Consider the following 12,101-nt stretch of genomic DNA (forward strand, 5'->3'; position numbering starts at 1 on the left):
CACCCATAGAGTGGGAATAGAACCCGTGGCGACCGCAGGTCGCCACCGAGCCCGCAGCGTGGCGAGTGCAGCGAGCCCGCAAGGGGCTTGCTGCACTCGCCCCTCCCCGCCGGGATCCCGGCGTCGGTATGCTGCCGGGACCCCGGCATCGGTAAGCTGACCGGCGGGCTCCTGACCGCCGGTCAGCAGTACTACACCCATGACATGCCCCCCAGCAGTGCCAGCTACACATAACATGCCCCCCAGCAGTGCCAGCTACACATGACATGCCCCCCAGCAGTGCCAGCTACACATGACATGCCCCCCAGCAGTGCCAGCTACACATGACATGCCCCCCAGCAGTGCCAGCTACACACGACATGCCCCCCAGCAGTGCCAGCTACACACAATATGCCCCCCAGCAGTGCCAGCTACACATGATAGTGTTTACTTTTTAGGGCAGGGTGCTGATCACAGGGAGGGCACATTTTTAAGTTAGGAGGGCAAAATGATGTACATACTGTAATGCTTGGTGCTCATCTACCTATATGGGAAAGCATGGACAGTTGCTTCGTGGGGAAGGTGTGTGGCCACATAATAGTGGCAATTCGCATTACACCACACAGTAGTGCAGTTAATACACATTGCACCAGGTAGAACCTCCTATACACTTTGCGCCAGGCAGAGCACATTAGACACTTTGCGCCAGGCAGAGCACATTAGACACTTTGCGCCAGGCAGAGCGCGTTAGACACTTTGCGCCAGGCAGAGCACGTTAGACACATTGCCTAGCCACAGATGCCTAGTGGGAACACTACATTATATGCTCCCCAGCCGTGCCAGCTACACATGACATGCCCCCCAGCAGTGCCAGCAACACATGACATGCCCCCCAGCAGTGCCAGATACATAAATGGCCACACAGTGCCAGATATGTCCCCACAGTTCCACATACATAAATGCTCCTACAGTGCCAGATACATAAATGCCCCCACAGTGCCAGATACAGAAATGTCCCCACAGTGCCAGATACAGAAATGCCCACACAGTGCCAGAACTGCCACCACAATGCCAGATAAAAAAATGCCCCCACAGTGCTAGATACATAAATGCCCCCACAGTGCCAGGTACACAAATGCCCCCACAGTGCCAGATACATAAATGCCCCCACAGTGCCAGATATGCTCCCACAGTGCAAGATACATAAATACCCCCACAGTGCCAGATACATAAATGCCCCCACAGTGCAGATATGCCCCCACAGTGCCAGATAAATGCCCCCACAGTGCCAGATAAATGCCCCCACAGTGCCAGAAAAATGCCCCCAGTGCCAGATAAATGCCCCCCACAGTGCCAGATAAATGCCCCCACAGTGCAGATATGACCCCACAGTGCCATGCCTCCACAGTGCAGATATGACCCCACACAGTGCCATACCCCCACAGTTCAGATATGCCCCCAACAGTGCCAGATAAATGCCCCCACAGTGCAGATATGACCCCACAGTGCCATGCCCCCACAGTGCAGATATGACCCCACACAGTGCCATACCCCCACAGTGCAGATATGCCCCCAACAGTGCCATACCCCCACAGTGCAGATATGCCCCCAACAGTGCCATATAAATGCCCCCACAGTGCAGATATGACCCCACAGTGCCATGCCCCCACAGTGCAGATATGACCCCACACAGTGCATATATGACCCCAACAGTGCCAGATAAATGCCCCCAACAGTGCAGATATGACCCCACAGTGCAGATATGCCCCCAACAGTGCCAGATAAATGCCCCCACCGTGCAGATATGACCCCACAGTGCCATGCCCCCACAGTGCAGATATGACCCCACAGTGCCATGCCCCCACAGTGCAGATATGACCCCACAGTGCAGATATGCCCCAAACAGTGCCAGATAAATGCCCCCACAGTGCCATGCCCCCACAGTACAGATATGCCCCCAACAGTGCCATGCCCCCACAGTACAGATATGCCCCCAACAGTGCCATGCCCCCACAGTGCAGATATGACCCCACAGTGCCATGCCCCCACAGTGCAGATATGACCCCACTCAGTGCAGATATGACCCCAACAGTGCCAGATAAATGCCCCCAACAGTGCAGATATGACCCCACAGTGCAGATATGCCCCCAACAGTGCCAGATAAATGCCCCCACAGTGCACATATGACCCCACAGTGCCATGCCCCCACAGTACAGATATGCCCCCAACAGTGCCATGCCCCCACAGTAGATATGCCCCCAACAGTGCCATGCCCCCACAGTGCAGATATGACCCCACAGTGCCATGACCCCACAGTGCAGATATGACCCCACAGTGCCGTGCCCCCACAGTGTAGATATGCCCCCCCCCCCAATACCTGCGGCGCTGGGAGGGGAAGGAGTGCTGCTGTCTGCGGGTGCGAGTCCGGGTGGGCGGACGGGTGGGCAGCCTCCATAGCGGTTGTGTGCACTATGCGCGCCGGCATCTGACGTTAGACACCGGCGCCGCTCAGCGCGTACTGGCACACAAGCGTTCTGCTGCACAGGGCCGGCTCCAGGTTCGAATATGGCGGCGCCCTGCGCGGCCGCTCTATTCGAACATGCCTGGAGCCGGCCCTGTGTGTGACTTATGCTAGCCATACATCAGACCAACTTTTCTCCAATACTCCAAACTTCCAACCATCCAACTTGTCTGTTCAACTAAAACAGTGCCCCACACATCTCACCAACTTTTTACCAGTGCTCCACACATCTAACCAACTTTTCATCAGCCCAACCAACCTTCCAACTTCTGTCCAACTTGTGATGTCACCGAAGTAGGCGGACAGTGCCTGCCTACAGTTCTTCAGTTTTGTTTTGTTTTTTCATTTCAAAACATGCAGAAGTGTCTTTTTTTCAGTGAAACTGGGCTTTTCTTTCACCACCATACATTGATTAGATTTACTTATTTTTATACTGAACTATGGATACCAGCATGGTTGGGCTGCCAAGGCAAAAAAAAAAAAAAAAAATAATAAAAAAAAAATATATATATATATACCAGATGTAGATATTCGGCACTCCCAATGTAGTGAAATGTACAGCTTGCCTGGTGCCCTCCTGAGCTTCAAAAAGCAAACATATCACAAACGATAGGCGGCACTCTAGGACTTTTCAAAAATCAAGAACACACGTGACCCTGCTCTGACAGCTTTCGGTTTCGGTCATTTTCAATCCGCCACAGTTTGCTGGCGGAATCTAATAAAAATTTTTAAAAACATGTTTTTTTTTTGTGTTTTTTTTTTTGGTAATAGCATATCTATTTATATTAGAAGGGATTAGGTACTTGGTTTGTCTTTTTTGGAGGCACAAGTATTATTTATATATTTTTAAAAAGATTATTATTATTTTTTTTTTAAATGGAATGGGAAAAACCCGAAAAAAAATAGCGTGGGGTCCCCCCTCCAAAGCATAACCAGCCTCGGGCTCTTCGAGCCGGTCCTGGTTCTAAAAATCCGGGGGAAAAACGGACAAGGGATCCCCCGTATTTTTAAAACCAGCACCGGGCTCTGCACCTGGTGCTGGTGCAAAAAATACGGGGGGACAAAGAGTAGGGGTCCCCCGTATTTTTTACACCAGCATCGGGCACCACTAGCTGGACAGATAATGCCACAGCCGGGGGTCACTTTTATACAGTGCCCTGCGGCCGTGGCATTAAATATCCAACTAGTCACACCTGGCCGGGGTACCCTGGGGGAGTGGGGACCCCTTCAATCAAGGGGTCCCCCCCCCCCCAGCCACCCAAGGGCCAGGGGTGAAGCCCGAGGCTGTCCCCCCCATCCAAAGGCTGCGGATGGGGGGCTGATAGCCTTGAGAAAATGGAAAGAATATTGTTTTTTCAGTAGTACTACAAGTCCCAGCAAGCCTCCCCCGCAAGCTGGTACTTGGAGAACCACAAGTACCAGCATGCGGGAGAAAAACGGGCCCGCTGGTACCTGTAGTTCTAATGGAAAAAAAATACCCAAATAAAAACAGGAGACACACACCGTGACAGTAAAACTTTATTTCACACATGTCGACACACACATACTTACCTATGTTGACACGAAGCAGTCGGTCCTCTTCTCCAAGTAGAATCCACGGGTACCTGAAAATAAAAGATAATTATACTCACCTGATCCAGGGTCCAGATTATAATCCACGTACTTGGCAAAACAACAAACCGAACACCCGGACCAAACGGACTGAAAGGGGTCCCATGTTTACACATGGGATCCCTTTCCACGAATGCAGAGACACCCCCGTGACAGCTGTCACAGAAGTGTCTCTTCAGCCAATCAGGAAGCGCCACTCCGTGGCACTCACTTGATTGGCTCTGTGCGCGTCTGAAGTGACAGAAGCGCATCGCACAGCTCCCTCCATTAGTTTCAATGGTGGGAACTTTCCGGTCAGCGGTGGGGTTACCTGCGGTCAGCCGCTGACCGCGGGTGACCTCACCGCTGACCGCGGGTGCCCTCACCGCTGACCGGACAGTTCCCACCATTGAATATGTGTGTGTGTCAGTGTATGCGAGTGTGACAGTATGTGTGTATACCAGTGTATATGAGTGTGTCACAGTGTACATACATGTGTATCAAAGTGTATATGTGTGTGTATCACAGTTTACATATGTGTGTATCAGTTATATATGTGTGTGACAGTATATGTGAGTGTGTCAGTGTATATAGGTGTGTCTCAGTGTGTGTGTGTGTGTGTGTGTGTGTGTGTATATATGTCAGTATGTGTGTGTATCTCAGTGTATGAGTGTGTCAGTGTCTATACAGTACGTGTCTATCACAGTGTATATATGTGTGTCTATCACACTGTATATATGTGTGTATCAGTGTACATATGTGTGTATCAGTGTACATATGTGTCAGTGTATATATATATATGTGTGTGTATATCAGTGTACATATGTGTGTCAGTGTGTGTATATATATGTGTGTGTCAGTGTGTATATATGTGTGTGTGTGTGTGTCTGGCGGGCGGGCGGGGGGGGGGGGGGGGGGTGAATTAGCGGTGCGGGAGCCGGTGCGGGCGGAGGGAGGCTGGCGGGCGGGTGAATTAGCGGTGCGGGAGCCGTTGCGGGCGGGGGGTGAATTATCGGTGCGGGAGCCGGTGCGCTGGCTGAGGGAGGCTGGCGGCTGTGATGGGAAGGAAGCTGGGCGGGTGAGGTGGCCGGAGGAATAAAGACTGGGCGGGATGGATGGGGCGGCCGGCGGAGGAAAGGGACTGGCGGGCGGAGGGGGGTTAATTTGCGGTGCGGGAGGCTGGCGGTGCGGGACAGAGATGGACGGTGCAGTGTGGCTGTGCGGTGGCTGGTCACTGCGGCTGGGGCGGTGAGGTGGCCGGAGGGGGATTGGTCAGAGAGGGTCCTCTGCAGCCCGAGACAAAAGTAGGCGGACACTAGCAGCCAGTGTCCGCCTACTTATCGTTCAGTTGGGGGGAAAGTTTTCCCCTACACCTGAACGATTGGTTGGGAAAATCAAACAGGTTTGATTTTCCCAACTAGTTGGTCAGACCGTTTCTGACCGTTTTTTAGCGTGTGGGAGCAAACGGCTGATAATCGTTTGCTCCCACACACTGCCAGATTATCTTTCCAACCAGCCAACTAGTTGGCTGGTTGGAAAGATATCGTCCTGGTGTATGGTAACTGAAGCAAACCGAAGTACCCAGCAACCAGGGCGTGGGAGTATACAGCACCGGTGGGGGAGGTGATGGAGCTGCAGCAGGAGATGTCTGACTGACATCTAACACTCACAGTGTCTCTGCTGCAGCCTTTGAAGTCTTTTAAGAAAGCTCTACTCAGGGCTGCTGGAGCAGCCCACCTGTTGTATGCCTGCACTGCAGGCACCAACTACAAAACTGAGCTCCTGTGCACGGAGGCGGTTATAGAGGAGGCGGCGCTATGCATTCTGGGAACAGTCAAAGCTTTTAGCCTGTTGGTGCCTCAGATCAAGATCCTACTCTACACCCCGATGTTATTCCCTATGCAGCCCAGTGTACCCTGCAGCAGAAATTACTTTCATAGGTTGCAGTATATGACAAACTGCAGTATTGTATTCCTTTTGAACGTTACAATAACTTTGTATGAATCACTCTGCGTTTATTACTGGATGTTGGCATACTGTATCTGAGAAAGCCAATGCCACATCAGAAATCTACTGCCCCGTATATGATATGGCAGATATTTTACCTTTTCCTTGTGATATTTTATACCTGTACTAATAAAGTAAAAAATAAAACAGTTACTTTAATTAAACATGTCATTTGCTCTCCATGGTGATCATTCCGAGTTGTTCGCTCGGTAATTTTTTTTCGCATCGCAGCGATTTTCCGCTTATTGCGCATGCGTAATGTTCGCACTGCGACTGCGCCAAGTAAATTTGCTAAGAAGTTTGGTATTTTACTCACGGCATTACGAGGTTTTTTCTTCGTTCTGGTGATCGTAATGTGATTGACAGGAAGTGGGTGTTTCTGGGCGGAAACTGGCCGTTTTATGGGAGTGTGTGAAAAAACGCTGCCGTTTCTGGGAAAAACGCGGGAGTGGCTGGAGAAACGGAGGAGTGTCTGGGCGAACGCTGGGTGTGTTTGTGACGTCAAACCAGGAACGACAAGCACTGAACTGATCGCAGATGCCGAGTAAGTGTGGAGCTACTAAGAAACTGCTAAGAAGTGTCTATTCGCTATTTTGCTAATCTTTCGTTCGCAATTTTGATAAGCTAAGATTCACTCCCAGTAGGCGGCGGCTTAGCGTGTGCAATGCTGCTAAAAGCAGCTTGCGAGCGAACAACTCGGAATCACCCCCCATATGCACTGCGCAGTAACAACCTAACTAAATATGTAAAAGTTTATCAAATCGAAAAATATTTGAAGTACAGATGGAGCCACGCTAATGCCTGGGCGCGCACGCGTCCCATTCACTAGTATGGGAAAGTGTCTCTGTGCACTCCCGGCGGGGCTAGGCGGACGGATCGCCTAGTCATGCCAGGAGTGCACGTACGCGATGGAGCGGCACTAGATGAGTGCGGTTCCATCTGTAACATCATAAGCATGGGGGTCATATTTCCTATATACTAGAGATGAGTGGGTTCCGATTTTACTCGGATTTACTCGGTTCTCAAAACGGCATCTTATTGGCTATCCAAAACAAGAGACATCCGTGAGCCAATAAGATGCCGTTTTGAAAACCAATTAAATCCGAGTAAAACAGACTTAATGTGCGTACACACTGGCCGGTATATCGCAGGTCCATCAGCCACTGTGTATCAGCTGTGCACTGTGTATAGCCGGTACACAGTGGCCGACGGACCTGCTATATATCGGCCTTTCAATAGAAAGGACAGATCTCTCCCAGCAGACCCTTCCCCAGTTCAGAGCAGGCTTCCACAGTGGCTTTCCGCCTCTGAGGTGCTCCCCCCTCACCCTCCTCCCCTTTATAGACTCACAGAGACCATTTTTTCAAGCAGCTGCAGGTCTCCGGGAATGCTGCGTCCAGGTTCCCTGTATACATCTCCTAGGAGCCAGGTTATACGGCGCTAATTCCTACCAGCCACTGTGGTCTGTGTAGTTGATTTAGTACCCACTGCAGTTAAACATATTTTTATATATATATTGTATAAATTGTTTTCTGCATTGTCTGTGACTTGTGCTACCTCTGCGATCTGATTTTTCTATTGTCAGCTTATACCTTTCCCTTTGTTTCCTATAACTCTAAGATACATGTATATAGGGGTTCACTGTACTTCACATCTACCAGTATTTGTGAAGGTTGTCACAGTACTATAGTTAGCCTAGCTACTGCCTCTAATTCTTTTCAACAGATGTTACAGGGTGAAAGACTCTTACCCACTAAAGCCACTAGGCTGTGCCATCAAGATTCCGAGGAGTCATCTGGAGAGGCAAAGGAGTCTCCTGGATATACCTACGCTAGTAAGGACTGTCAATTAGAACAGGAGGAGCCCGCTTGTCAACCAAAAGCCCCGCTTTTTAAGCGCCAGAAGGTAGTTAAGGCTGAATTCCCTCAGTCAGATCAGCTTACTGAACTCATGCGTGAAGCATGGTATGCAGCATCCTACTTAGGTTAAGCAGCTTTGAATAGTGGACTTCTGGCATTCAAGGCATCTGCTACTTCAGTGGTAGCCAAACGCATCATCTGTCTACGCTCATGGAAAGCTGACACGGAGAGCCATGGAATCACTGCCTTACACTGCGGAAATCCTGTTTGGTGCAGCATTGGACAAAATTGTGGCTTCTCTGGCAGCTTCTAAGACCACTTTCCTGCCCTCAGCATCTACCCGAGGGTCTCTGACATCTTCCTTTTGATCCTTTCGCCCCCAAGGCAAGGCTAAAGGACAGTCCTTCCCTTGGCTTCAACAAAGACTTCCAAGCCCAGGGACAAGCAGGCATGGGATACAAGACATCCAGCTACCAAGTCTGAAGATAAACCCTCAGCCTGACAGGGCGGGCCTCCACCTCGTGGATCCCAGGGTGGGAGGCGGACTTCTTTAATTTGCACATTTCTGGCGTCAGAACACCACAGATGCCTGGGTGCAAGAAGTGGTCTCTCATGGTTATGCTCATTCTGGAGACACCCTCCTCAGCAGTTCTTTTACAAAGGCCCCCCCATCAGACTCTAGCAAAGCTTTTGCCCTCCAGAAAGTCATTCAGCTTTTGCTGCACTCGGGTAGTAATCCCGGTCCCTTTGTCACAGCGAGGGATGGGTTTTTACTATTCCCTGGTCTTGGTTCAGAAACCCAATGGGTCTCATCCACACAAGTGTATCAGAGTGCATAGAAACCCTCCGCTCTATTGTCCTAGCTATGGAGCATGGAGACTTTATGGTGTCTCCAGACATTCAGGATGCTTACCTACATGTGCCTCTCCCACTTTCAATTTTGGGCTCTGCCTTTTGGTCTTTCTACTGCTCCCAGGGTCTATACCAAAATCATGCCTATGATGACGACCAAGCTTCGCCGTCAGAAGGTCAGAATAAAACCAAACCTGGATGACCTGCTGGTCCTTCACCGCCATCTTCAGCTGACTATTGCCTTCCTGCAAACAGAGGGCTGGCTAAGCAACAGGAAAAAGTCATCCCTTACACCTACTCAAGGGATGTTTCATCTGGGAGATCTCCTGGATTCTCAGGTACAATGACTTTTCTTTGCAGCAGACAAGATTTCTGTATTACAACGTGTGCGGAAGTTGCTTCGCAGTTGCCAAGTATCAATACACTCAGCCATGCAGGTATTGGTGTCCATGGTCTCCACCTTTGGCATGGTGGACTACTGCAACACCTGATCCTGTCCAGATGGAACACACAGCACCATCGGATCGGGTACCAAATGATGGTCCTCTCTTTGGAAGTTCGACTGTCTCTTTATTGGTGGCTATGGATGTCTCACTTGCACAAGGTTCGACCCTTCTGGATCCTGGATTGGGTACTCCTTAACACAGGTGTCAGTCTCCGCGGATGTGGGGCAGTGACCGGCCAACACTCCTTTGAGGGCCGTCAGACTCCCACTGACAGTACTTCCTAATCAATGTCCTGGAGCGTCAAGCTATCTACAGAGCACTCACTCTGGCACGGAATATTCTCCAAGGAAGACCAGTCCAGGTCAAGTCTGACAACGCCACTGCGGTGGCCTACCTTAACCATCAGGGAGGCACTCACAGTCTGTTGGCAATGCAGGAAGTGTCTCACATTCTCTGATGAGCCAAACACCACCTCCTGGCCGTATCGGCGGTGTTCATCCCTGAGATCCTCATCTAGGAAGTGGACTTCCTCCCCCGTCACGACATGCATGCCGAAGAGTGGGCTCTACACCCAGAGATCTTCTAGATTCTGGTGGACTAATGGGGCCAGCTGGACGTGGACCTCATGACCTCACGACAAAACCACAAGTTCCCGTGTAAGAGTCCAGGACAAGAGATCCCTAAGCAGCTTTCGTGAACACCCTAGCAGTGAAGTGGACCTTCCGTCTGGTGTACCTCTTCCCTCCAGTCTACCTAGGGTTTTTCGCAAAATTCAAGCAAGAAGGAGGCACTGTCCTGTTGATGAAACAGGTCCTAAGTTTTTGATTATGAAATGATTGTTGATGTCAGATGCAGTAGCATCACAAGGGAGGTGCAGGCCGGACCTGGATGTCACCGTGCGGAGAGGTGATGCCAAAATGCCAGCTCCTCCTTAGTGACAGGAGCCGGGTGCTACACTGGAACATTACGTTACATAACATAACATTATGTGCTACACTCAGCTCCTGTTATATGCAGCACTTAGATCCTAACTAAGGATAAAATAATGTTTGCGCTAAACATATGGTAAAAAAGAGGCAGACTAAATGGGCCAAGTGGTTCTTATCTGCTGTAAAATTCTATGTTCCTGTCACAGTGTAGGAGCCAGCAGTGCAGACAGATAATCTCCGGGCACAGCCCAGCATATCTGGGACCACCAGAGTGATAAAAACGGGTGTAGCAAGGCCATGCCCCTTTTTTGTCAATGCGGGGGTGGGGTGTTTACACTGCACCAGGTGTCATAAAGCATAGTGACGCCCCTGGTTAGATTGGGTGGTTTGATTATCTGAGAAACTACTAATCTTTAAGGAATTTCACCGACAACCATCTATGGAGTTTAGAGAGAATAGTGTGTAAAATAAAAAACATCCAGTGAGCAGCCGTTCTGTGGACAAAAACACCTTGTTAATACAGGTTGAGTATCCCATATCCAAATATTCCGAAATACGTAATATTCCGAAATACAGACTTTTTTGAGTGAGAGTGAGATAGTGAAACCTTTGTTTTTTGATGGTTCAATGTACACAAACTTTGTTTAATACACAAAGTTATTAAAAATATTGTATTAAATGACCTTCAGGCTGTGTGTATAAGGTGTATATGAAACATAAATGAATTGTGTGAATGTAGACACACTTTGTTTAATGCACAAAGTTATAAAAAATATTGGCTAAAATGACCTTCAGGCTGTGTGTATAAGGTGTATATGTAACATAAATGCATTCTGTGCTTAGATTTAGGTCCCATCACCATGATATCTCATTATGGTATGCAATTATTCCAAAATACGGAAAAATCCCATATCCAAAATACCTCTGGTCCCAAGCATTTTGGATAAGGGAGACTCAACCTGTATGAGAAGCCAGAGGATAATGGTCGGACTGCTTAAAGGTGATGAAAAGGCAACAGTAAATCAAATGACCATACAACAACAATTGTATGTAGTAGAGCATCTCTGAGACACAGCAAGTCAAACCTTAAAATGGATGGGTTACAGTAATAAAAAAAAAAAACACACACAAAGTTTCACTTCTGTCAGCTAAGAATGATAACTACAATTAACTACAGTGGGTACAGGGAATAGTCTCCTTAGTGGTCTTCCCAAAAATAGACTATCACCACTACAATCCATTCTCAATACAGCTGCAAGACTGATTTTCCTTGCTAGACGTTCATCGTCTGCAGATCCAATCTGTCAGTCATATTCAATATAAAATACTTTTACTTACATACAAGGCTATTAACCAAACTGTGCCTACATACATCTCTTCACTCATCTCAAAATATCTCCCTACCCGACCTCTCCGCTCTGCACAAGATCTGCGTCTCTCATCCACACGCTTGCTCACACTCAAAATTACAGGACTTTTTCTGGGCTACTCCCACTCTGTGGAATGCCCTTCCACGCACAATAAGACTCACCTCTAGACTTCAAACCTTCAAGCGTTCCCTGAAAACTCACCTATTCAGGCAAGCTTATCAAATTCCAGACTAACCCACATAACCTTCAATATCTCCTATCTAATTACATCCTCTGTGTACAGTCCACACATAACCTCACATATTCTCTCTTTCTTCACATTCACATCCTCCTGACCCTTGGCCAACATTGTTGGGTGATCATAACATACAGCCCATTAAGAACCTATTCAATCTGGCTGGACCATTATGCAATAGGTAGCACCTATCCTTGTGTATCAATGCCTATTTCCCTATAGATTTCCCTTGTGAGCAGGGCCCTCCTACCTCTAGGTCTGTCTGTTATTACCCAGTTTTGTTCTATTACTGTTGCCCCAATTGTAAAGCGCA

At 48.9% G+C, this 12,101-nt stretch overlaps 1 protein-coding gene across 2 annotated transcripts in view; it reads right to left on the reverse strand.

Annotated features, from left to right (window-relative positions):
• SYNJ2 (synaptojanin 2) overlaps nt 1–12,101 on the reverse strand; it is a 468,795-nt gene that overhangs the window by 168,338 nt on the left and 288,356 nt on the right. The gene's annotated exons all lie outside the window — the stretch shown is intronic.

Source organism: Pseudophryne corroboree, chromosome 4, assembly GCF_028390025.1.
Source record: "Pseudophryne corroboree isolate aPseCor3 chromosome 4, aPseCor3.hap2, whole genome shotgun sequence".
NCBI classification, from domain to species: Eukaryota; Metazoa; Chordata; class Amphibia; order Anura; family Myobatrachidae; genus Pseudophryne; species Pseudophryne corroboree.